This window comes from Oryctolagus cuniculus, chromosome 2, assembly GCF_051225735.1.
Source record: "Oryctolagus cuniculus isolate XC-2025 breed Fujian yellow rabbit chromosome 2, ASM5122573v1, whole genome shotgun sequence".
NCBI lineage: Eukaryota > Metazoa > Chordata > Mammalia > Lagomorpha > Leporidae > Oryctolagus > Oryctolagus cuniculus.
Window position 1 is genome coordinate 58,182,972 of NC_142868.1, and position 27,751 is coordinate 58,210,722.

Consider the following 27,751-nt stretch of genomic DNA (forward strand, 5'->3'; position numbering starts at 1 on the left):
GATAAAGTTCTTAGGAATCAGAAAATATATAAATACCACTGAATGACACATAATTATATTAACAAATAACTAAGAACACCCTCAGAAAATCTTAAAAGTACACGGAGTTCACCAGTAAGAAAATTAATTTGATTTATGATGAATACAGGAGAGACGGGGAAGATTCAATACACTTTGGCAAAGTTGATGTGTTTGCTTCTACTGTACTGTGATATCATAAGAGATCTATCACCTATCTAAATGCAAATGTCTACTTCATTAGAAAAGAATAATTATAATCACCTCGTTTTACCTATGGAGCTAATAGAATTCCAGTGAGGTAAAAGAAATGTTTACCTTCAAATTTTTATTCACATATTTTAATGTCTTTAATAAAGTAAAAAAATTACCAGTGTCATTCATTCTTTTTTTTTAAAGGTTTATTTATTTATTTGAAAGGCAGAGTTACAGAGAGAGGCAGAGAGAGACAGAGGTCATCCATCCGCTAGTTCCTTCCCCAAATGGCTGTAATGGTTGGGGCTGGGCCAATCTGAAGCCAGGATCCAGGAGCTTCTTCCAGATCTCCCTCCTGGGTGTAGGGGCCCAAGCACCTGGGCCATCTTCTACTGCTTTCCCAGGCCATAGCAGAGAGCTAGATCATAAGGGGAGCAGCGGGAACTTCAACTGGCACCCATATGGGATGCCACTGTAGGATGCACTGTGGGCGGCAACTTTACACGTTACACCACAGTGCCAATCCCGTGTCATTGACTCTTCATACAAAAATTCCAAATACATAATAATATTTGTTAAATAAATAAGAAGTAGCTTTAAAATATGATAATTGCTGATTTTTACTGACTTTCAACAAAATGCAAATATACCAGGTACAATCACAACTTTCAGGAAAATGAGTTGCATAATAATTTCTGGTTATTAAAATATATGAAAAGTGAAAAAACAGTTTGGAAACATCTAAGTTTGGCAGTGCCGCCTTTTGCTATACCAAAGTAAGTGAGAGAGGAGACAAGGAAACAATCCTAACTGAAACCTAGATAAAAAATATTATTTAATATAAATAGTTTTAAATGCACACAATAGTTTTAAATACCTTGATGTTTACTGCCATCTTAAATGATTATCAGTAAGGTTTCTATTATTTCTTCCAAAATTACAGTCATAAATGCAACAATGGTAATTTCCAAAGTGTCAAAAATACCTAAACATATCAGATAGAACTCTCAGAATAGAAATATCCACCAGGTGCTGAAAAATACTGAACTTAAAAATAGAGTAATTCATTTTTTTCTTTCCCATATTTAGAATGGCTTTTGTTTATTTCAAGCTTCTGTTCCAGTGAATGCCACACATTCCAAAAGCTCAGGAGAAAAGGAGGTTTCTCCTCCTACATGCTGTTTACTACTCTGAAGTGTAACACATTGATTAATGATTAGAAACCTTCATCTCTCATGCTGCCCACTGAACTTTCCTTGAAGTGAAAAATGTCACCTTCTCAAAAGTGATTATCTGCCCAACTGACTCTATAACAAGCCATTTTTCTTTATAAAGAATACCTTTTGCCTGAAGTTTTCGGTAAGAAAATGGAATGGAAGAACTCTATGTTGTGAATTCTTTGCCTTATGGATGCAGAATTGAAGAAACTGTAGAAACTGAAGAATTGTAGAAATAGGTATTAATACCCTTAATTCCCATACCAATATGTTGTGACCAGATAGCAGAGAAATGCAGACATTCAAAGCTGAATGAGCATTGATCTTTGAGCCAAACATTCTTGGTTCTATTTTGACTCCACCACTAATGGGCCAAATGACCTTGTGAGAGTTCTCTACTTGAAGAGCAGCTGAAATAATGAAATATTAGGCACTATGGCTACAATATAAATGGTTAATACGGCAGCCATTGGAGGGTGAACCAACTGCAAAGGAAGACCTTTCTCCCTGTCTCTCTCCCACTGTCCACTCTGCCTGTAAAAAAAAAAAAAAAAAAAAAAAAAAGCCATGTACTACAAAATTGGGATATGTAGTATAAAACAATTGGGAAAATGGAACTTTCTATTCTCAACAGGAGCAATCAATTGCCTATAAAACAGTTTACGGCAAGAATCTGATGCTCCATTTAGTTCTCATTATTCTTAGTTAACATATTGTTGCTTTTTTTTTATTATTCTGCCATGTTATTTAACTTTGAAGTCTGGGAGACACATAACAGATTCACATTGTATATTGAAACTACCACAAAGACTGTTAAATTAGAGTTAGAAATATTAAACCCGTTGGTTGAAAATCATCTTTTTTTTTTTTTACAATCATGATCAACAGTCACACTGGGTGATAGAAATGCGTCCAGTTAAATTTCCATAACTCTTCTTCCTATCCCAATAGTTTCTTTCAAAGAGGCAGGATAGATTAGGGCTGTGTTATCTAACAAGATAGACACCAGTCACATAACTCTGCAAATCTGAATGAACTAAAACTAAATGACTGTATACTATAAGCAGGACACTGTTCATCATTTTTTAAAATTTCTATTCTTTGAGGATCTAGATTTTTCTCTAATCTATCAGAAAGACAGATGCTCTGGCTTGTTTTAATCCTATGGACATTGGCCATTCCCTTTCTTATTGGAGGCTACAAAATTTAGAGATAATTTATAAGCCACCATTAATAAATGATAGGACTTACTGATATATATTCTGCTGAAGAATTTCATCTAGACTTCATCTATTTTTTCCAAATAAAACTTTTCTCTAATTCTACTAGCCAGTTTTAAAATTTTAACTATTTTTTCTTTATTTATACCCATGAGATACAAAAACTATAATTTTTAGATATACAAATAATTTATTGTTAAAATAAAAAACTTTTTTAATTGCTTAGGTACATATTCAATAAGACAGAAAGCCATCCACAGTTCAAAAGTACACAGAGGTATTCAACTGAGTTAGCTTACCAGGAAGATACAAAACAAATAAATCATCTGTTTCAAATTTCTAAATTTTAAAGTATTAATCTCAATTGAATACCATATTCCTAAACAGTGTAATGAGATTTTAATCCTAACTATATTTTAAGAGAACAAAATGGATAATGAAGAACATTTGGTACAAGTATTACTGTGATAATACTTATTATTACTTAACATAAGCATGAGAATAAAGGAAACCACATATTCCTGTGTATATATAGTCAAGAATTACTTCATAATATTGTAGTGGGGAAAACATAAAGAAATTTCTCAAGGCTCTGTCTGCAGTGAAAGAAATCCTATCAAAATATTGGTTTGACTTACGAATTTTCAACCTTACAAGGTCCAAAAAGGGACATGCATGCAAGTGAGATAGTACTTTAAAGTTTGAATTTTGAACTGTGTCCAGGTGAGAGGTACAATGCTCTCTTCTGATACTGATTGCAGTGGGTCACAGCTCCCTGTCAGCCTATGATCACAAGAGTAAACAAACTATACTCTACAGTGTACTGTGTTGCCAAGCTATGCTAGGATGTGAATTAATTGCATTTTGGAGTTAGAGATTTAAGGCAAGTTTGTTGGGATGTAACCCCATTTTCAGTTGGAGGACAACTGTAAATTAGCAATCATCTAAATAAGCATAAGATAGGGGTAAATGGAAAAACAACATTTCTCCATAGAAATGCTTACAAAAGATCTAACAGAACCTGCTGCTTTGAAACATCCATAACTGAAGGACCTTAAAGGAGGCAGGCAAATGAAGATATAATGTAACATGAACAGATACATTTTACCCATCACTACAGCCTCAGTTCTTTCAATGCATTTTCATTAGTCCCCCTCCACTTTATAGCCTTTATCCACACCTCTTATTAAGCGGAAGTCCTGAACATTACATTAAGCTAAGTGTTAAGGCAGATAACAAAGAAATATATGGCAACAGTACCTGTTGTCAAAGAACTACATTCATTTCTACATTTTAACTGAACAATTCCACAAGTACCAGGCATTCTGCAAGATGTTGAAGATACCCAGACAGTACTGAATTCGCTCCTGATAAAAAGCATACAGCTTGGTTGAAAATATAAATGAAAGAATTTTTACAGAAAAGCATGAAAACTGTGTTACAGAAGGAACATGAAGCTGGACAAGGTAACCAAATCAAATGAGACTGAGAACAGAGGGAAACAAGACATAATGTTAATAATCATAATGATAAAGTCACTTTGCCATGATGCATAGTGTGACAGTCAGTTGACTACTAAGCAGGATACCTAAGAGTCCCCAGGAAATGTTCTGCTTTGGAAAGAGGCAAGACAGATGGACACTTGGGATTCAAAAATCCTTAAGGGTCACATTAAAATGTGTGTATGTGTTTGTATAAGGCATACATTGTATCAGAAGACATAAAACAAAGGAAGGATTGTGCCAGGCCTTTGTGGCACATGAGATCCTGAAGCCAATAAAGAATCACTGGAGGGTTTTAGTCAGGTAAGAAGGCTGATAATTTCCACACTGTAGAAAGGCAATGATTAGAAGGTATATTGAGGTAAGACAAACTTAGAAGCAAAGAAAGACTTAAAAAGAAGTGTTACAGTTTGAACAGGATTTGGCTCCCTAAAGTCATGCAGATATTTAAGCTCCAAAGTCTTACCTGAACAGTTAATGGATTAATGTTAATGGTTAATGGGATAAGAATGGACACTTCACAGAACTATGGCAGCAAATGAACCTCATACGAGGATTTCAGGTCATTAGGAACTTGCCTTTGGAAGGTAGCTCTTGCTAAAGAGTTGATTACGAAAGCCAAGAATGATTCCTGATTCTCCCTGCCTCCTAGCTAACCGGGGTAATCATTTCTCTGTACATGCTCTGCCATTCCTAGCCTCGACCAGATGTCAGACTAGTGAGGCCGCCAGACCTTAGACTATGAAGATCAAAACAATGAGCTAAAATAAACCTTGTTTCTTCCTAAGATTTCCTTCTTGGTATTTTAGTCAAAGCAATGAAAAACTGACTAATACAGGAAGTTATTTGCACAAACAAAATATAAAATAAAAACATGTTTTATGGGTGCATGGAAATGGAGAGATTATGAAATATGCAAGTTTAAGGATCTAATGCTGCACCAGTTTTAAGAGAATAACATCATGTGTTTACTACTTCAGAAATGCAATTACTTTGTGTGCTGTAAATTGAATGACTAAGTGGACAGGCAGTAGAAGAGGAGTAGAGGTAAATGTCACTTGAAAAGAAGTTGATAGACTGTCAATAACTGCACATTTTTTCTACCCAGATAGTGCTAGATAAGTGGTTACCTATTCATTCTGGGCACCAGATTTCTAAGAAAAGAAATGGGCTAAAAGAACTCTATCTTTTCTTCTATTTTCTGATCCCTATGGATGGTGGTATAAATATCAAGATCACTTTTATTTTTTATGCCTTTAAATAGCCAGCAAATATAATAAGTGGAAAGCCATGAAAACAGTTCCCTAGCAACTGAGAAATGCATACGACACTATTTTAGAACTATACATACAAAACAGCAACATGAAATAAAGCTTGGATCACATCTCCAAATTGTCCAATAAGCCCAAATTCTATGTGCCAGGGATAGCACCGGACACTCCAAACTCCAATTTTAAAAACATAAACACCTAAAACTGTGAGCAAAATCTGCTTTGCAGCAAATTGCTGGGAAATGTGCGCATTTGCACAGAGGTAGAGAACTTCATGAAGAGATCCAAAAGCTTTGGGGAGGGCAGGAAGATATGACGCAAAAATCGTGTGAGGTTCCACATCAAGGTAGAGTTCAGTTTAGTGAGTATGTTCTATAATCACTTATATGAAAATAAATGTATGACAAATACCCCCAAAATAGTATAAAAACCGCCAAGGGGAGAAAAGCTTTATCTAAAGAGCTTTTATGGTACACTCTGGATCATTACAATATTTCAAACAAAATATTAAAGAGAACGTGAATAAAAACACATAATAAATTTTATTGTGCCTTGAGGCAATCAGAAAAATAGGAGGCAGTTCAGCAGTTATAGCCACTATAACTAATCCAAAGCAAATTCCACATGAGTATGTCAGAGTGCGTTTTCCTTACAGCTACATTAAATCTGAAATCCACATCAAATAGTATCCCCTTTAAGAATGAAGGAGAACATTATCAAAAATTCCATGAGTAGGTGAGTGCATTTTCCCTAACAGCCACAAGAAAACTGAAATCCACATCAAATAGTATCCACTTTAAAAATGTAGGAAAACACTATAAAAATTAAATCTGAGGGGCCGGCGCTGTGCCGTAGTGGATAAAGCCTCCACCTGCAGTGCCAGCCTCCAATATGAGCACCGGTTTGAGCCCCGGCTGCTACACTTCGGATCCAGCTCTCTGCTGTAGCCTGGGAAAGCAGTATGGAAGACGACCAAGTGCTTGGGCCCCTGCACTCACGTGGGAGACCCGGAAGAACTCCTGGTTCCTGGCTTCGGATCAGCACAGCTCCAGCCGTTGTGGCCATTTGGGGAGTGAACCAGAGGATGGAAGACCTCTCTCTCTCTCTCTGTCTCTCTCTCTGCCTCTGCCCCTCTGTAACTGACTTTCAAGCAAAATGAGTAAATCCTTTAAAAAAATATTAAATTTGAACATGATGTTAAAGAAATTCTACACATTCTTATAATTTAAAGCAGCGCCTTAAATTAATTTTCTGCAAATCCTAAGCAATTTATCTGTCTTGTGTTGATCAATAGTTAAAAGAAATGAAGACATTAAAAATAAGCTAATTTTTGTTTGTGCCATTTTTGAGCTTCAATTTAACTTGCGATCTTAGAATGTCACTAGTACTTCAGAGTGTTTCAGAGTCATTGTAAATACTAGAGTATTAAGCATTTTTTTTCATTTCCTGTAAAAAGTTGAGCCAAATAAGCTACTTAAATAGCATTCCTTGACTTTAAAGTACTTGAATGGTAGCCAATTAAGGAAAAATGCCTCCACAAAGTTTAGGAAACCATTGTTCATTCAGACATAAGCTTGCTATTCCACTTTGTTGCATTAGGTTACAGATGTGTATAATACAATTACACTTGAAGTGTATTTTCAATACCACTGACTATGACACACATAAAGCAGCTTTCAAAATCTGTCTCTAAATTATTTTTGTGGAGTGATAGGGTGACAGGTAAAAATGGCCCAAACTATTTTCTAAACCAAGATATTGATCTTCCTCCCCTCTCCCTTGACCAGAAAGACATTTCCTCAGATCTCTGGTTGTCTCTGGAGAACACTTGCCTCTGATCACTTTGAATATCTATTAGCAACCCATTAAACCTGAGTCTAGATCAGATCTTGAAATAAAATAGGCTACTATCTGCCTACTTCTGTGCTACCTACTTTGCCTCCACACTAGGGTTTCCAAGAGGAGACGGGGTTCACATTGAAGGAAACATTTCTGTTTTCACCCTGTGAAGTCACACTTTACTCCCCCACCGATGCCATTACAGAAAGCTACTCTGATCCATTTCTTTCCCTAATAAAATGAAACAGGATTTTTTTTTTAACTTCATGTAAAAACTGAATTTCACATGCCTGCAGATGTGATAAATGAATGAGGAGTACAATTAGCATCTGAATGCATAATAAACTTGCTTGGAATCCCCCTTTGTAATGCTTTTACTTATTCTAAATTGTCAAAAAAGACACTACAGTAGTAATATAGGGTAGGAATGGCAGATGTGAGAAAAATCAATTCAAGAAACACTGACTAAAAACAGAAATATTTGCCAGATGTTGAAAAGACTCACAAAAAATAGTTACAAAAGTAACTACTCTCAAAACTGCTTATATCTTTTTTTATAAAATCATTTCATTTCCTTTTAACATATATCCAGTAAGGGGATAGCTGGATCATATGGCAGTTCTGTTTTTTTTTAATTTTTTGAGGAATCTCCAAATTGTTTTCCTTAGTGGCTCTACTAATCTATGTTCCCAACAACAGAGTATAAGGAAGAGTCCTCCTTCTCTGCATTCTCATCATCACTTTTTAAGGTTTTTTATATTTTTGATAATACACAGTCTAACTTGGGTGAGATGATATTTCATTCTGTTACAAAGAAATATAATTACGGCCAGCGCCGCAGCTCGATAAGCTAATCCTCCACCTGCGGCGCCAGTACACCGGGTTCTAGTTCCGGTCGGGGAGCCGGATTCTGTCCCAGTAGCCCCTCTTCCAGGCCAGCTCTCTGCTGTGGCCCGGAAGTGCAGTGGAGGATGGCCCAAGTCCTTGGCCTTGCACCTGGCTTAGGATCAGCACAGTGTGCCAGTCGCCGCGGCCATTTGAGGGTGAACCAACGGCAAAGGAAGACCTTTCTCTCTGTCTCTCTCTCTCACTGTCCATTCTGCCTGTCAAAAAAAAAATGTAATTACAATCAACAATACTGTTTTATTGTTTCTTACAATTCAAAATAGCTATAGAAGAAAGAATTTTGAATGCCCTCATCATGAAGGTATGATGAATGTTTGAGATGAGGATTAATGTAAATATCCATATATAGGATATCAATGTACCAAAACATCACACTGTACCCTGTGAAGATTTAGAAGAATTGTCTATTAATAAAAAATTTTACTGAGTTAATGAGTAGATAAAGCCAGGAAATCATGGGCAACTCTATATAGTCTCATTTCATGAACAGCAATGTCCTCATATTCATAATATAAAGTTTAATGCTCTAAACACAAAGAGAACTCACAACTTGGCCAACTTCACACTTTATTATTTGAGATATTGCACCTTGCCTTTGCATGTTTCTCATTTAATAACCTGTCATGCACTTACACATGATCCTAAACACACATACACACACACATACACACACACATACACACAACACACATGCACACACACACACATGGCACATGCATCGAATTCAGTATCTGCTACAATTACACAGGTTTACTATAAATTACCAAAGAAGATAACAGAAAGGTAAGAAAAACAATGATTTCAGGGGTATGGGAGATTGGGGATTGTGCTAGTTCTCTCACTGCAAATTTATGGCTATGTGCAATGAATTTTAAGACTAGGTTTAGGGGCTAGCACTGTGGCACAGCAGGCTAAAGCTCTGGCCTGAAGCACCGGCATACCATATTGGTGCCAGTTCTAGCCCCAACTGCTTCTCTTCCTATCCAGCTCTCTGCTATGGCCTGGGAAAGCAGTAGAAGATGGCCCAAGTCCTTGGGCCCCTGTGTGGGAGACCCGGAAGAAGCTCCTGGCTCCTGGCTTTGGATTGGCGCAGCTCCAGCCATTGCGGCCATCTGGGGAGTGAACCAGCAGATGGAAGACCTCTCTCTCTGTCTCTACCTCTCTCTGTAACTACAAAGTTGCTTTAAATTGGTGGGAAAATGATAGTTAATCGCAAAATGTACCCATTTTTCCATCAGGAATTAAAGACAAATCAAACAATATAATCTAATGCACTGATAATCTTTAATGCAGAGAAATGTTTACAATGCTATTGGTGGCTTGTACATTGTAAAACTTCAGCAAACAGTCTTAATTTCTGAAGCTTTATTAACACAACTTTTCATTAAATATAACTGATAATGCAAAATACATTTCAGTTGCTGACACTATCATTTGATTATTGTCATTCATTAATATTTCACACAAACCCTTTTATAGGAGCTTGTTATCCTCTTGAGTTTTTTTCATAATTATTTTTTGTCTTTTACATTTCCTTTTTTAAAAGATTTATTTATTTATTTATTTATTTGAAAGGCAGAGTTACAGAGAGCAGAGGCAGAAAGAGAGAGAGAGAGAAAGAGATCTTCCATCTGCTGGCTCACTCCCCAAATGGCCACAATGGCCGGACCTGGGCTGAGCTGAAGCCAGAGGCCAGGAGCCAGTTGCTTCTTCCAGGTCTCCCATGTGGCTCCAGGAGACTAAGCACTTGGGCCATCTTCCACTGCTTTCCCAGGCCATTAGCAGAGAGCTGGGTCGCAAGTGAAACAGCCAGACTTGAACCAATGCCTGTATGGGATGGCAGCACTGCAAGCGGTACCTTTCCCTGCTACGCACAAGCACAGGCCCCAACCTCTTGAATTTTTTTTTAAGATTTATTTTTATTTATTTGAAAGGCAGAGTTACAGCGAGAGGAGGAGAAGAGATAGAGAAAAAGAGATCTTCCTTCCATTGGTTCACTCCCCAAATGGCTGCGACAACCACAGTTGGGCCAGAACAAAGCCAGAAGCCTGGAGGTTTTTCCAGTCTCCCACTTTGGTGCAGAGGCCCAAGCACTTGGGCCATCCTCTGCTGATTTTCCTTGGCCATTAGCAGGGAGCTGGATCAGAAGTGGAGAAGCCAAGACTCAACTGGAGCCTATATGGATCTTAGGTGGAGGCTTAACCTGCTATACCACATTGCTGGCTCCTTGAATATTTTCAAATATCACCTTCAGATTACTTAAGAAGACTGCCCATTAAACAAAAATCAAAATTCTATGAAACAGGCTTTTAGTTTCAGATCTAGCATGTAAGGAGATCAGAAGTGGTCACTCCATTCTCACAAGTAAGGCGTGAAAGGAAGAAGAAAGACGGAAAGAAGGAAGGAAGGAGAGAGAGAAAGAGAGAGACTCACAATTGTTAGATCCACTAGAGAACTATGGTGCCAGAACAAATGGGATATTCCCAAAATTAGACAGATATGCTGATGCAGAAAGCTACAGCTTCTAAGAGCAGAAATTTTCAGTGGAACCAGCTTGGAAGTTGAAATCTAAAATTGTAATTGACAAATTGCTGGATGCTGCGTGTTGACAATTTTGAGAAAAATATCAGAGAGGCCAATCTCAGGAGGCCCCTGCATGCTTCAAGCTTCCAGCCTGGGCATAGGTGGGTGCCAGAGAGAAGCCATTGTGAAATATACTCAGGGAATGCTGTTCTCCATAACAATATCTGACCTCAGAGGAAAATATTTTAGCTGATCTGGAAGAAGGAGAAAATCCAATTCCAGCTCACTCTTACTTTCTCCTTTCACCAAAGCAAGGAGTGTGAAGGGGCATGGATACTGACAAATGTTTGTCAAAGTTCCAGCCCAAGGGTACAGGCTCTGCAAGGATTGAGACTTAATTATAGGGCTACAGAATGCTTCTCTTGCCTCCAACCTTACCACTACATAAATAGGACTCTCATATAATAACAGGGGAGTAAAAATGAACATCTTCACACTTCAGATCTTAAGAAATTTACAAGGAAACATAAAGACAATAGGGAAGATAAAAACAAGGACAACAGAGGAAATGCTAGCCTCTGACCCCTACAGCTACAGTAAACTCCTAGCAAGATAAACCTAAAGCATCACATTAAATGTTTACTTATCTTGTTTATGCTTAATAATTATATAATGTTCTAGATCTAACAAAAATTACAAGGTATACTACACAGTAAAAATCACCATTAGAAATCAGACTCAAATATAGCCAGAGACATTGAAATTATGAGACTATGAATTTAAAACAGCAGTGATTAATAAATTGAGGTCAATAGGATAAAGTAAACGGCATTCAAGAACAGATGGGCAAAGTAAACAGAGAGATGGAAATTAGGAAAAAAATCCAAAAAGTGCTAGAAATTAAAAACACAATAATAGAAAGGTAAACTACCTTTGATAGGTCCATCAATAGATTGAACACAGCCAAGGAAAAGAATCAGTAAGTGTCTTTTTAAAAAGTCAATAAGAACATTGAAAACTGAAATGCAAAGAAACAAAAAGCTGAACAGGCTATCACAAAACTATGGGACAATTACAAAAGGTGTAATGTGCATTATGGGAATTTCACAAGAAATCCAAAAAGCAGAGGAAGAATGTTCAAGCAATAATGACTCAGAATTTTCTAAAATTAATGACAGACACAAATCCTAGATCTAGAAAGCTTAGAGAATACCAAGCAGGATAAATACAAAGCAAAGCAAATAAACTAAATGTAAACAAAGGCAAATCATGTTCAAACTGCAAAATATGAAAAAGAAAATCTTGAAAGAAGTTGAGGCAGAAGGGGACTTAACTACACAGAAGGATAAGAATTACATCAGAAGTCCCTCCAAAACCACCTAAGAAGAGAATGTAGATAAATATTTCAAAGTGATAAGAAAAAATAACCACCATTAACCTAGAACAAGTATTTTTCACAAGTGCTTATCAGAAAAACTAGAATTTATTGCCAGCAGACCTGCCTTTCAAGAAATATTTAAAGAAGTTCTTGAGAAAGAAGGAACATGATACAGGTCAGAAATTCAGATATACAGAAACAAAAGAAGACCTTTAAAGAAGGAGTAAATAAAGAAAAAGTAATTTTTAAGAATATTTAATTGATTTACACTGGAAATGGTCCTGCCCTGGAGTCGAAGGATGACCAGATCAGAGCCACAGATCTTACTGGCCCTAAGCTGAAAAGCCCTTCACTCAGCCCAGCTCCCAAAGTGACCACCACAGCTGAGAAAATGGCCAAGGAGGGTCAGTAACATTGCAGGCAGAACTGTAAATTTCCAGTTAGAGATGCCACCTGCCTTTACCTGGCCAGCTCTCCTCCCAGGCCAGCTAGGTAATGGAAGTCAACAGGGTGCCTTCCCCAAAGGAGGTTCACACCTCCCTTAGGATGTACCCTATAAGAGATAGATAAGTCAGGGAATCATAATTTACAAGGCTTTAAAGCCCACCAGATTATTATCAAGCCCTTTCTGTCAGTTTCTATTGGCCTTTCAATCAGAAAACAATTTTGTAGTTTAGATAGCACCTTTCTTAGGTTCTCCAATAACAACTCTGTCCTTTGTTTCTAGCCCTTTTTAACCATAGCCTCTACTCTACCACCAACGGCTCTACTCCCAACCTGTGTGTACTGATGGTCCTCTCCCCCACTTAATGTTGTATGATTGTTCAGAATTTACAGACAAACCTGCTACCTGCAAAAGTTAAGTGGCCTTTCTCCCAGTCTTGGCTGGGATCAGCTTTAAACCATGTCTATCAAACCGTCCTTACCAGGGTCCAGAGGACCCCCGCCCCCTCCATTTCCTCTCCTCTATGAAATCCTCTCATTACCTGGTTAATGTTACTCTTAGGATCATTGGTTTCTATTCTCACCCTGTCTTTTATACTACAGTGTCTAAGTGTTTACAGCAGGTTATAATGGAAAAAATGAAGGCCTTCAGCAACCCGGCAGTCAACCAAATGCTGCTACAAGGATATACTCAGCTCCCCACCCAGGAGACAGCGGCTTGAGACATCGCCCCATGTCAGCAAAGAGCACCTGGTCGCCCCATGTCAGCAGGAAGTAGCTCTAAAGACAGATCATCGTCCCTCTACCCCTCCTGGACTTTTGGAACTAATGTAATCCCATACAACTCCTGCTTTATAAAAAACAAAGGGGGGAATGTTAGGAAACTGGTGTAGTTTTATCTATGGCGCGATCTACACCCTGATATACATCCTAGGCCCTAGCCCTCACCGCCATTGCTGAAAGCCAGGTGGCCACATGGCCCAACTGCTGTTGTCAAGCTCCACCCCCATCCTAATGGGATTCGTTGCTCCTGCTTCCCTCCCCGCCCTCCAGCAAAGTTTTAAAAGTGCCTGTTCCTGAACACGTGGCTCTCTTGGCTCTTCTCTCCTGCTCTCTTGGCTCCTCTGCTCTCCTCTCCTCCTGTCGTCTCTCTTCTCTCTGCTCTCCTCTCCTCTAGCCTCCCCTTCTCCTCTCTGACTCCCCTCTCTCCTGCCCTCCTTCCTCTTGCTTACTCTCCTTTTCCTTCTTTGCCCCTTCCCTTCAGTCTGCTGAGTTTTCCCCAATAAACCCTTTCCCTTAAAAAATATTTAATTGATCTAACAACAGTTTATTCAAAATAATAATAGTGACAATGTATTGAGTGGCAATATCTTACAAATAAGTAAAATGAATGACACCAACGATATAAAGGATGAAAGGGAAGACTTAGGTGTAATTTCTTGGAAGGTACTTGGACTTCCTGTGGAGTGTTAAAGTATTAAATGATGTAGTGGCTGACATTGTTATGCAACATGTTAAGCTGCTGCCTGAGACACTGACATCACATATGGGTGTCAGTTTGAAGCCTGGATGCTCCACTTCCAAACCAGCTGTCGTTTAATATGCCTGGGAAGGCAGCAGAAGACGGCCCAGGTACTTAAGCCCTGCTTCCTATGTGGGAGACCAGAATGGAGTTTCATGCTTCTGGTTTTGGTCTGGCCCAGCCCCAGGCATTGTTGTAATTTGGAGAGTGAACCAGTGGATAGAAGATCGCTCTCTCCTCCTCCTCCCTCTTTCTGTATAAATCTTTCAAGTAAATAAATAAATCTTTTTAAAAATGTATTAAATGATGGTAAATGGTATAGTATTCTTTGAAAGCAGACTTGGATTACCTATAAAAATGCTAAAAACTATGGCAATCACTAAAAAATGGTTTAAAATGTACAACTGATCTAGTAAGAGAAAAAATGGAATTAAATGCTCAAGTAAATAAGAAGAGGCAGAAAAACAGAAGGAAAAAAATCGAAGAATAAGGAAAACATAAAGAACCAGAAACATGGCAAAAAACAAGTAGATACTAATTCAACAATCAATAATCAGTTTAGATGTCAATAACATAAATACACAATTAAAAAGAAAACATCAAGGTGGCATGTACCAATGCCATCTTACTTGTTAAAGTGATAAGCTTAAGTTCATAATTGATCAAAAAGATAGGATTGTCAAAGGGATTATATAAATAAGACTAGTGTCTGCAAATAATAATTGATAGAATTAAGAAGGAGAGAATGATCCTACATGGGAAGCAAGATACACAGCAGACTCATAGAATGGCAAATGCCCTAAACAGCACTCTGGCCTCAGAATCAGCCCTAAAGGCATTCAGATCTGGCTAAAAAGCCCATGAGAGTATTTCAGGCATGGAAAGCCAAGACACTTTGGCAAAAAAAAAAAAAAAAAAACCCTAAATGAAAGATCTCTGTGAGCGAGATCCCAACGGAAAGAACAGGCCATCAAAGAAGGCAGAAACTTTCTCTGAAGGGAGGAGAGAACTTCCACTTGAATATGGCCTTGTCTAAACAAGATCGGAGTTCGTGAACTCACGAGGCTTCCATAGCCTTGGCAACTCATGACAAGAGCTTAGGGTGATTACTGACACCATAAAAAGAGTGTCAAATTGTTAAGTCAACAACAGGAGTCATTGTACACTTACTCCTCATGCAGAATCTCTGTCCTTAATGTGCTGTTCAATGTGAATTAATGCTATAACTAGTACTCAAACAGTATTTTACACTTTATGTTTCTGTGTGGGTGCAAACTGTTGAAATTTTTACTTAGTATATACTAAGTTGATCTTCTGCATATAAAGATAATTGAAAATGAATCTTGATGAAGAATGGGATGGGAGAAGGAGTGGGAGATGGGATGGTTGCAGGTGGGAGGGAGGTTATGGGGGGAAAAGCCGCTATAATTCAATAGTTGTACTTTGGAAATTTATATTTATTAAATAAAAGTTAAAAAACAGACTATATTAAACACATTAAAAATTACACCTAACTATATGTTGTCTACAAGAATCTCATTTTAAATATAAACACACATTGGGGTAGACTTTTAAACTAATTGTTAAGACACTGAAATATCACATCCAAGTGCCTGGATTTCATTCCTGGCTTCAGTTCTGAGTCCAGGGTCCTGCTAATGCAGATTCTGGGAAGCAGCGTGATGGCTCCAGTCGTTGGGTTTCTGACATTCATTTGGAGATCTGATTGAGTTCCTGGCTCCCAGCCTTGGCCCTGGCCCAACCCCAATTGATGTTTGCATTTGGGAAGTGTACTAGCAAACAGAGAATCCTCTGTGTGTATTTGTGTGTGTGCATCTCTCTGTCACTCAAGTAAGGAAATGTAAAACTTTTAAAATAAATAAATATACAAATAGAGTAAAAGTAAAAAATGCAGAAAGATATGCCATGTTATTTTGTTTTTTTCAGGGTTTTCACCAAAATACCTCAGAATCTATTGTTTAAAAGGAAATCTACTGCCTCATAGTTTTTTCAACCAAGTGCTGGAACAGGTGGACACCCACATTCAAAAAGATGAATATTAACAGAGTTCTTAACATACTTCACAGAACTAACTCAAATTAGATCATAGATTTAAAAGTGAAAAAATATACAAATATCATTGGAAATAGCACAGGAGTAAAATATAGGTGACTTCAGATTCGGTTAAGAATTTTAGGTAGAACACCAAAAGTGCGATCCATGAAAATACTAATAAGGTGTATTTTTTGAAAATCTGTAGTTGATGCTCTGAGAACAGTGCTGTAAAAGGAATTAAAAGACAAGCATCAGACTGGGAGAAAACTTTTCATAACACATATTTTATGAAGGATTGTTCTCCAAAATATACAAATATATCTAAAATATCCATCATAATAAAACAAAAAGTCCAATTTAAAATCAGGCAACAGATCTTAACAGAAACCTCACCAAAGAAGACACTGAGGTTGCAAATCAGTATATGAAAAAATGTTCTGCATCACATGTCACTTGAAAAGTGACAATTAATACAACAGAGATATATGTTTAGATAACTGTGGAATGGCAAAATCCAAAATCAGTTAATACTAAAGGCTGACACAGATGTAAAGGAATAGGAACTCATATTCTTTGCTGGGATTGTAGGTATGCAAAATGGTACAGCCACTTTGGAAGAAAAACATTGGCAGTTTTCTAAAATCTAAACATACTCTGAACATATATGATCCAGCAATTGACCAGCATGGATTGAAAAGTATGTCCACAGAAAACCTGCACATGCTTGTTCATAGCAGCTTAATTCACAATGGCCAAACAGGGAAGCAACCAAATTTTATACAAATACTAGCATATTATATGATGCAATAATTTACAATAAAAAGCAATGCATTAGCAATTTGTAAAAAGATATGAATGAACCTAAGTGCACATCATTAAGTCAAAGAAGACAATTCCAAATGGGTACATACTATAAGATTCCATCTACATGATTTTTTAGAAAGGACCGAACTATGGAGACAGTAAAATGAGCAGTGGTCTGTGTAAGGGAGGGAGAGATGAACAGGTGGGGGTCAAGGCATTTGCAGGACAGTAAAACGATTCTGTATGACACTCTAACAATGGGTGTGTGTCACTATTCATTTGTGAAGGGGTAATTAGGAACTCTATGTACTTACAGCTCAATTTTTCTGTAAATTTAACATGACTACATAAATAATGTCTATTAATTTTAAAGAACCACAAAACAGCATATGATGATTACTTTGAGGATGAATAATCATTACACATGAAAAATGAAACTATTACATTATTTTTACTTTCAAGGCCAACTCAGCAATGGCTTTCATATAGTATTGTTTCTTAAAACACAATGATACAGAAATATTCCACTGTGACCTTCCTCTCTCTTTTTTTTTTCTCTCATCAAAGAAAAAGTTTGTTACCAAAAAAAAAATTGGCAAATTATCTGGAAATAAAAGTATTTTGCCCACACATGTTGCCACCTCTCAATAAACAAGTTCTTTTTTCACATCGGAAATCTGTTATTTTTGCTTTTACAAAACGCACCAGGCTGGTGCTTTATGACAAAAAAGGAAGTTGAGGGTTGAAGGTCACACTGTCCTTGCAGTGAACATGCATCACATGGTAGTCTGATACGGTAGAGTTTTCAGAAAAATAATAAAGTAAATTTCAATGGAAAAAATTAAGGGAAATGAAGAAACATATACAAGTAATCAAAAACAATATACTATGTAATATCATTCTTAACTGCTTCGTACCTGTGTGTTTTCACACACGTATCCATTGGCAAGGGTTTATAAAACAGGGAGCCATAAGGAATATGTAAGAGAGGTTAGACATAGTTCTTGCCTTCACTGAAACAAAACAAAAAGCTTCTTTCTAAGCTTCCTTCTGTTTCCATTCAAATCAGACATACAGAGTCACACACAGGGTTGTGAGGCTTAACACAATCAGAAGTGAAAAGGAAAAAGGAGAAGGGAAGAGAAGAAAACCTTATCTTCAAAGCCACAACAAGTTTCTTGTGTTAAAGAAAAGGCCACATTTAAAGGCAGGAATACAACTTCTAAGAAAAATAAGATATTGTTTTCCTTTTTCACCCCTTCTATTCAAACCACTAAACTGTCAGAAGAACGACTCTTCTGATTTCTCGGGCCACAGTGCTCACCAAGCATGGACTTCACTTGATACCCAGAGTTCCTTTCTCCCAATTGAGGAGCCCCGGATGAAGCACAAAGACGGAAGCCAGCACCTGAAGTCAGATCCTGTGACCCACCAGCACACAGCACTCCTGGGAACTCAGTGCACGTTGCAAACAATGCAACCACAGTTAAGTCAGTAAAGTATACAGACCCCAGAAAGGGTCCAATTCCCAGAAAAAGCTACTTGTGTGCAGCAGTAACCCCCGCAGACATTGTTCATCAACCCTGTCGTACAATACAGAACATGTTTAGATTGTCTACAACTTAGTGACTTGATCCGAATTGTAGGCTGCAAGATTCACCATGGTTGCTGAGCTCCCCTGAAGTCCATCATTAAAGTCAATATTGAGATATGCTCTTTCATTATCTTCTATTAAAACAAAGGGGAAAAAAAGGAAAAAACCAGGGTCATTTAAAAGATCCTGTACTTGCCTTTTAATGCACATCAAGATCTGTATGACAGCTTCTAATTCATATTTATTTTTAAAGCTGAAATCAAGTGAGGAAATAAAGTACATACTTAATATACCTAAAACACTGTGTGAACATATTTTCCACAAACCTCAATCATATCTTTCTCACAAAAAATGATCAAAAGCACTATTAAATAATGACATTCTGTAACTTCTGTCCCAAAATGTGTCCCTTTCTTCTCCTTCATACTTGTCTCAAATTCTACTTCATTCCCCTCTTCACAGAGAAATAAAAACAGAAAGAAGTAGGCATAAGGGAAGCCCACTGAGCTATCAAAATAACCAAATAAGAGAAAGTGCAAAAAGAAATAGGGAGATGGCCGAGGAAAAACAGTGCTCTGAAAGTCTCTCGTTGATGATGTCTTTCTATATTAAAGTTTATGAAATAAAGTATTTAAAGTATTTTTCCAAAAACTGAATAGGATAGAGATAGTGTTGAAATCAACAAGACTGAACGGTCACAGTCTGCATAATTTTAGCTTTTTAGTTCAGAAAGAGAAACCAGTAGAGACAAAAACTGCATCTGATGAAATTCAGCTGCAAGTTTTCTTGTGTATGGAATATGGAAACAGAATTATTTCCTTGGCATAACACACACTGCCACATTGCTAGGGCATACAGCTGACACATTGTTCTCTGTTGTCAACTTGAAAAATATTTCCAGTCAGAAGAGAGTCACATGCAGTGTTTTTGACCTGAATTTTCCCGTGGTGTTACTATTCATTCTCTTCCTTCCTTCACATTATAATTCTTTCCAAAAACTTTATTATTCACCAATTAATTCAACTTGGTTCTAAAACTTATTTTAGAAAGCAAAATGTTCATAGATTTGTGTTAGATTCAGCTCCTTTTAAACTTTCTCATGCTACAAATACATTTAAGAACAATAAAATATTAGTTTGTCTTAGTAAAATAGTAACAATTTATAGATAGTTTACCCCCCACACAAAATTTACTTACATTACAGTACAAAACACTGGATAATCATTAAACTCATCACAGAGTTCTTTAAATGATGATAATAGAGAAACAGTAACAAAAATGTCTGAACACAAAATTTAAAAATTGATCTCAAATGTCAATATTTTCACATGCAAACTATTACTCACCAGTTACTCTTTAAAAACTTCTTCAAAATCTTTGCTATGGAAAATTATGAATTTACAAAAATAACAAGGAACTAGTAAAACATGAGTGTGTAACACACATTGCCTTTGCAGATAAAGTAAATAAATAAAAATAAGTCTCTAGGGAGTTGATGCTGTGACACAGTAGATTAATCCTCTGCCTATGGTGCCGGTATCCCATATGAGTACTGTGTCTTGTCCTGGCTGCTCCTCTTCCGATTCAGCTGTCTGCTGATGGCCTGGGAAAGTAGTAGAAGATGGCCCAAGAGTTTGGGCCCTGCACCCAAGTGGGAGACCTGTAAGAATCTCCAGGCTCCTGCCTTCGATCTGGCACAGCCTCGAACATTGCAGCCATTTGGGGAGTGAATTGGTGGATGGAAGACCTTTCTCTCTGTCTCTCCCTCTTAATGTCTGTAACTCTACCTGTCAAATAAATAAATAAAATCTTTGAAAAAAAATTGTTCCACAGCTTTTTCCATAATTTAAGGTAATAAAATTGATATGTCTGTGTGTTCTAAGAAATATGGCCCTGCACTGAAAATGCTAAATAAAATTGCTGTAACTCACCACTGCTGAATTTGTAGCAGTGAAAATGTAAGCTTTTTGTGTAGAACAGATTCTTCTGGTATTCTTTTTTTCTCATCTAGAAGCTAAGTGTTTTTCTTCACAGACTTACTTTATTTATTATAAATCAACAGGGACCAAAATTGCAGACTCAAAACCCCTCTCACACTATAATTTTATTTTTTTCGTCCACACTGGAGGAAAATAGAAAACATCACCACTCTACCAAACACCTTTTATTTGGAACTGTGGAACTGAACCCATCTTTAGTTGTCTCTAAGCAACATTTATTTGGACACTCTAGGCATAAGCTTCTACCTCAAGGGTATATTCAGTGGTAGATGCACACTGCAGTGAACATCTTGATCAAGAATAATACTGAACAACTCAAATAAGCCTGTGGATAACATTAACTCTGATCATATTCCTGTTCTCATATGAGGTTAAATAAAAATTTGAGAACTTTTTCTAAGGGTTCACAATAAAACAGGAGAATACACAATCAAAGATGATGCCAATGGAGACTTCTGTGCTCACTGAGGTATTGGCAGTGTACTCAGAGCAACCAAATGATAGACTTTGATCTAGTTTCTGAAAAAAAAAAAAAGTTTTATTCATTTATTATTTATGTTAAATGCAGAGAGACAGAGACCTCCTATCTGCTGATTCAATCCCCAGATGCTGAAAACATCCAAGTTGAAGGCACGAACCCAAAACTCAATCCTTGTCTCCCATGAGGGTAGCAGGGACCCAAGTAATTGAGCTGTCCCTCACTGCCTCCCAGGGTATGCAAAATCAGGAAGCTGTAATTGGAAGCAATGCAGGAACTTGAACTCACACACTCAAGCATAAATTTGAACTGAGACATCCCAACCTGCACCAAACACCCACCCTTTCAGCTTTGTTTAGCTTTGATTAGCTTTGTCTGAAGCTAATCATGCACTTTTTTGGGCTGAGGTATCACACTGTGAATGAAGAGGTGTTAGACTGGTGGAGTAGGTGTGGTGAGGAGGTTAAGACACCATTTAGGTTCTAGACTAGGGAAGGATAGTTTGAAAAAAAAGTGGAGAGAGTACAATTGCAAGGATGGGTTAGAGAGAAAACGGCAGCAGAGGAAATTCCACTCAAATTAGGGGGCACTGTGCACCTACATGGAGGGTGTGGACACGCACAGCTCGGGACCCCAGCAGCTGACAGCCTCAGTACCAGCTTTGTAGTGAGGTGAGGCCAGACTGCAACACCCAAGCCACTGGTGATAATGCTTCAGAAAGAGCCTGGTGAGGGACTGGCTTGGGCCCTGTTGGGGACAGTGAACCTGCTAATCAAGAGGGGAAAAAAAAGGGAGCATGTTTCTCTCCCTTTGAACACGTGGCACCAGTGTCTTGTAACTAGCATAGAGAGGGCAAAATCCATTTTGGATGTAAGTAACAGCTGTGCCAGCTCATGTCCACATGCTTGCCATTCAGCCAAGAGGAGACATCTGAGTGGCTGGGAGAACTGACAGGGGGCTGGGTGCTCATTATTGTGGGAGCCTTGTGGCCAGGACTGTGAAAACACTGTGGCTGTGTGTGAGAGTGTGCAGGGTGTGACTGGAACTTTGGGCAGTCACTGTGGAGCCCAAATGCTCAGGGTTCCCTGATTCTGTGGTGAGGGTTATTGATGCAGGATCCATGTTCGCCCTGAGGACTGCACAGATCCTTTGTGTGGTTCTTGTGGTAGCACAGATAAAAACTGTATGCACTGAGGGTAGCACCCAGGCATTGGTCTCCTTTGAGAAGAGGTAAGTGCCAGAATACACCAACAGATCAGAACAAACTTCCCCTCTGTTTAAAAAAAGAGAGAGAGAGATTCACCATGCCCAACTTGGTGTCACACTGGACACAACAAGCACACCTCTGGGTATTCACTGAAAGAATGGATACTCCACAAAGCCACAGAGACATAATCCAAAGATAAAAGCCATCACAGAAAAAAAAAAAAAAAAAAAACAAGTATCACCACAAATGCATAATATTAAACTTAGCAATTCAAGAAACAGAAATAAGGATGATAACATGGAACCCCCAAAAGAACATAACACTTCAATAATAGAATATGAAGATGGAGAGATATATTCCAAGTCTTAAGAGAAAAAAACTGTCAACCCAAAATATTATACATTGCAAAGCTCTCATTTATGAATGAAGGTGAAACAAACAGAAATTGAAATATTTTGTCACCATTCATCCAGTCTTACAAAAAATGCTTAAAGATGTGCTGCACAAACAAACACAGAAACATGGCCATCACTATGAAAAAAAGGCGAGGGCAAAAAATCTCCCAATAAAAGTTCAAAGGCAATCCAAAGTAAACAATAGAAATATTTATGGGAAAATGCCAAGGCAAAGTCATTACTCATCAATAGTCACCTTGAATGTAAATGGCCTCAGCTCTAAAGTTAAAAAACACAGACCAGCTTAATGGATTAAAAAAAAAGCAAAACCCTTCTATTTTCTGCCTACAAGAACACATCTCACCAACAAAGATACATGCACACTGAAACTGAAAGGATGGGGCCGGCGCCGCGGCTCACTAGGCTAATCCTCCGCCTTGCGGCGCCAGCACACCAGGTTCTAGGCCCGGTCGGGGCGCCGGATTCTGTCCCAGTTGCCCCTCTTCCAGGCCAGCTCTCTGCTGTGACCAGGGAGTGCAGTGGAGGATGGCCCAAGTACTTGGGCCCTGCACCCCATGAGAGACCAGGATAAGCACCTGGCTCCTGCCATTGGATCAGTACGGTGCACTGGCCACAGCGCGGTGGCCATTGGAGGGTGAACCAATGGCAAAGGAAGACCTTTCTCTCTGTCTCTCTCTCTCTCACTGTCCACTCTGCCTGTCAAAAAAAAAAAAAAAAAAAAAAAAAGAAATAAACTGAAAGGATGGAAAAAGATATTCCATGCTAATAGAAATGAAAAAAAGAGCTCATGTATCCATCCCAATATCAGATAAAATAAACTTTAACATAAAAACAGTTAAAAGAGACAAAGAAAGGCACTATGTAATGATTAAGAGATCAATTCAACATGAAGATGTGAATATTATAAAGGTATATGCACCTAATTCAGGGCACCTGGCTATTTACAAGAAATGTTAATGGAATTAAAAGGAGACATAGACTCCAACACAAGAGTAATGGAGAACTTCAATACTCCAATTTCAACAATGGACAGATCAAACAGACAGAAAATCAGCAAAGAAACAACAGAGTAAATTGACTCTATAGATCAAATCGACCTAACAGGTATTTACAAAACTTTTCATCTTACAGATGAAAATATATACAGAATACACATCCTTCTCACCAGTGCATGGACTTTCTCTAGGATAAACCACATGTTAGGCCATAAAGCAAATGTCTGCAAATTCAAAAAAATCAAAAAAATAAAAACCATACCACGCATCTCGGACCACAATGGAATGAAGTTGGAAGTCAACAAATCAGGAATTGCTAGAATATATGCAAACACATGAAGATTGAATAACATGCACTTGAAAAAGCAGTGAGTAACTGAATAAACCAAAAGGGAATAAAAAATTTCTGGAAACAAATGAAGATGACAATACAACATTTCAAAACTTATGGGATAGAGCAAAAGCTGTGTTAAGAGGGAAGTTTATAGCTATTGGTACCTACATCAAGACATTGGAAAGGCACCAAATAAATGAGCTATCAATACATCTCAAGGGAAAAAAAAGTAAACCAAACCCAAAACTAGTAGGAGAAAACAAATAATTAAAACTAGAAGAAATAAACAAAATTGAAACCAAAAAATAAAAAAATAAAAAGATCAGCGAAAGACCTGATTTTTTGAAAAAAAAAAAATAAACAAAATTGACACCATTGCTCAACTAACAAAAAAAAAAGAGGAAGGAGACCCAAAGCAATAAAATTAGAGATGAAAGGAAATGTAACAACAGATAACACAAAAATAAAAAGAATCATCAGAAATTGCTACAAAGAGCTGCATGCCAACAAAACGGGAAACACAGAAGAAATGGATAAATTTCTGGACACATACGACCTACCTAAACTGAGTCATGAAGACACAGAAAACCAAAACAAACCAATAACCAAGATGAAAATTGAATCAGTAATTAAGATCCTCCCAGCAAAGAAAAGCACAGGACCAGATGGTTTCACCACTGGATTCTACCAGACATTTAAAGAACTAAATCCAATTCTTCTCAAGTTATTCAAATAATTGAAAGGTAGGAAATGCCTCCAAATTCTTTCTAAACCAGGAAAATATGCAACAAAGGAAAAGAACTACAAACCAATTTCCCTGATGAACACAGATGCAAAAATCCTTAACAAAATTCTGGCCAATCGAATCCAACAACACCTCAGAAAGATCATTCACCAGGACCAGTGGGATTTATCCTTGGTATGCAGAGATGGTTCAACACTCACAAATCAATCAAGGTGATACTTCACATTAAAAAACTGAAGAACAAAAACCATATGATTATCTCAAAAGATGCAGAGAGAGCATTTGATAAAATATAACACCTTTTCAGGGCCGGCGCTGTGGCTCACTTGGTTAATCCTTCACCTGCGGTGCCAGCATCCCATATGGGTGCTGGGTTTTAGTCCCAGTTGCTCCTCTTCCAGCCCAGCTCTCTACTGTGGCCCAGGAAGGCAGTGGAGGATGGCCCAAATGCTTGGGCCCCTGCATTCCCATGGGTGACTAGGAGGAAGCACCTGGCTCCTGGCTTTGGGTCGGCGCAGCGCCGGCCATAGTGGCCATTTGGGGGTTGAACCAATAGAAGGAAAACCTTTCTCTCTGTCTCTCACTCTCACTGTCTAACTTCACCTGTCAAATAAAAAAATATATATAACGCCCTTTCATGATGAAAACTCTAAGCTAATTGGGTTTAGAAGGAACATTCCTAAGCATAATCAAGGTAATTTATGACAAACCCACAGACAGCACACTATTGAATGGGGAAAATTTGGAAGCATTTCCACTGAGATCCGAAACAAGAGAGAGATTGCCAATCTCACCATGGCTATTCAATATGGTCCTGGAAGTTTCAGCCACAGCCATTAGGCAAGAAAAAAAAATCAAATGATACAAATTGGAAAGTAGGAAGTCAAACTATCCCTATTTGCATATGACATGATTCTATATATGGGGGATCCAAAAGTCTCCATTAAGAGAATATTAGAACTCATAGAAGGGTTTTGTAAAGTGGCAGGATATAAAACCAAAACACAAAAATCAGCAGCCTTTGCATACACAGAAAACGCCATGGCAGAGAAAGAACTTCTAAGATCCATCCCATTCACAATAGCTACCAAAAAAATCAAATACTTAAGAATAAATTTAACCAGCCTGCGCCGCGGCTCACTAGGCTAATCCTCCGCCTTGCGGCGCCGGCACACTGGGTTCTAGTCCCGGTTGGGGCGCCGGATTCTCTCCCGGTTGCCCCTCTTCCAGGCCAGCTCTCTGCTGTGGCCAGGGAGTACAGTGGAGGATGGCCCAGGTGCTTGGGCCCTGCACCCCATGGGAGACCAGGAAAAGCACCTGGCTCCTGGCTCCTGCCATCGGATCAGCGCGGTACGCCAGCTGCAGCACGCCGGCCGCGGCGGCCATTGGAGGGTGAACCAACGGCAAAAGGAAGACCTTTCTCTCTGTCTCTCTCTCTCACTGTCCACTCTGCCTGTCAAAAAATAAATAAATAAATAAAAATAAAATAAAATAAAGAATAAATTTAACCAAGAATTTCAAAGGTCTTTATGATAAAAATTACAAAACATTAAAGAAATAAATAAAAGAAGATAAAAAATGTAAAAATTTTTGATGTTCATGGATTGGAAGAACCAATATCAACAAAATATCCATACTACCAAAAAAATTTGTAGATTCATTGTGATACTAATCAAAATACCAAGGACATTCTTCTCAGATCTACAAAAAATGATAACAAAATTCATTTCGAAACACAGCAGACTCCAAATAGCTAAAGTAATCATATACAACAAAAACAAAGCCTAAGGCATCAAAATAGGAAAGATTTCTTTTTTTTTTTTTTTTTTTTTTTTTTTTTTTGACAGGCAGAGTTAGACAGTGAGAGAGAGAGAGACAGAGAGAAAGGTCTTCCTTCCATTGGTTCACCCCCCAAATGGCCGCCACGGCCGGCATGCTGTGCCCATCCAAAGCCAGGAGCCAGGTGCTTCCTCCTGGTCTCCCATGCGGGTGCAGGGCCCAAGCACCTGCACCAGCCTCCACTGCCTTCGCTGGCCACAGCAGAAAGCTGGACTGGAAGAGGAGAAACTGGGACAGAATCCGGTGCCCCATCCGGAACTAGAACCCGAGGTGCCAACACCGCAGGCGGAGGATTAGCCACGTGAGCCATGGTGCTGGCCAAGATTTCTTTTTTCAAATGCTTTAATTCTGTTAAATAAAGATTACAGCATAACCTGATTCTTTTTTTAAAAAAATATTTATTTTATTTATTTGAAAAACAGAGTTACAGAGAGAGGTAGAGGCAGGGAGAGAGATCTTCCTTCCACTGGTTCACTCCCCAGACGGCTGCAATGGCTGGAACTATAATGATTCGAAGCCAGGAACCAGGAGCTTCCTCTCGGTCTCTCATGTGGGTGTAGAGGCCCAAGGACTTGGGCCATCTTCTACTGCTTTCCCAGGCCATAGCAGGGAGCTGGATTGGAAGAGCAACAGCTGGGACTTGAAATGGTGCCCATATAGGATGCTGGCGCTTCAGGCCAGAGCTTTAACCTGCTGTACCCCAGCGTCAGCCCCAAAACAGGAGAGATTTCAAAACAAACTACAGGACTGTTATAATCAAAACAGCCTTATACTGGTACAAAACGAGATGCATAGACAAATGGAACAGAATAGAAATGCCGGAAATCAATCCAAGCATCTACAACCAACTTATATTTGACAAAGGAGCTAAATCCAATCCCTGGAGCAAGGATAGTCTCCTCAACAATGGTGCTGGGGAAACTGGATTTCCACATGCAGAATTATGAAGCAAGACCCCTACCTTACACTTTACACAAGAATCCACTCAAAATGGATTGAAGTCCTAAATATATGACCCAATAACATCAAATTATTAGACAACATTTTGGAAACCCTGCATAGGCAATGAATTCTTGGAAAAAAACCCAGAGGCATAGGCAATCAAACCCAAAATTGACAAATGGGATTACATCAATCTGCGAAGCTTCCTTACTGCAAAATAAACACTCAGCAAAATGAAGAGGAAACTGCCAGAATGGGAGAAATTATTTGCAAACTATGCAACACATAAAGGATTAATAACCAAATA

General features: G+C 38.3%; 1 protein-coding gene across 2 annotated transcripts in view; it reads right to left on the minus strand.

The window, feature by feature from the left end:
- Positions 1-27,751, minus strand: part of GPM6A (glycoprotein M6A) — a 345,190-nt gene that overhangs the window by 276,770 nt on the left and 40,669 nt on the right. The gene's annotated exons all lie outside the window — the stretch shown is intronic.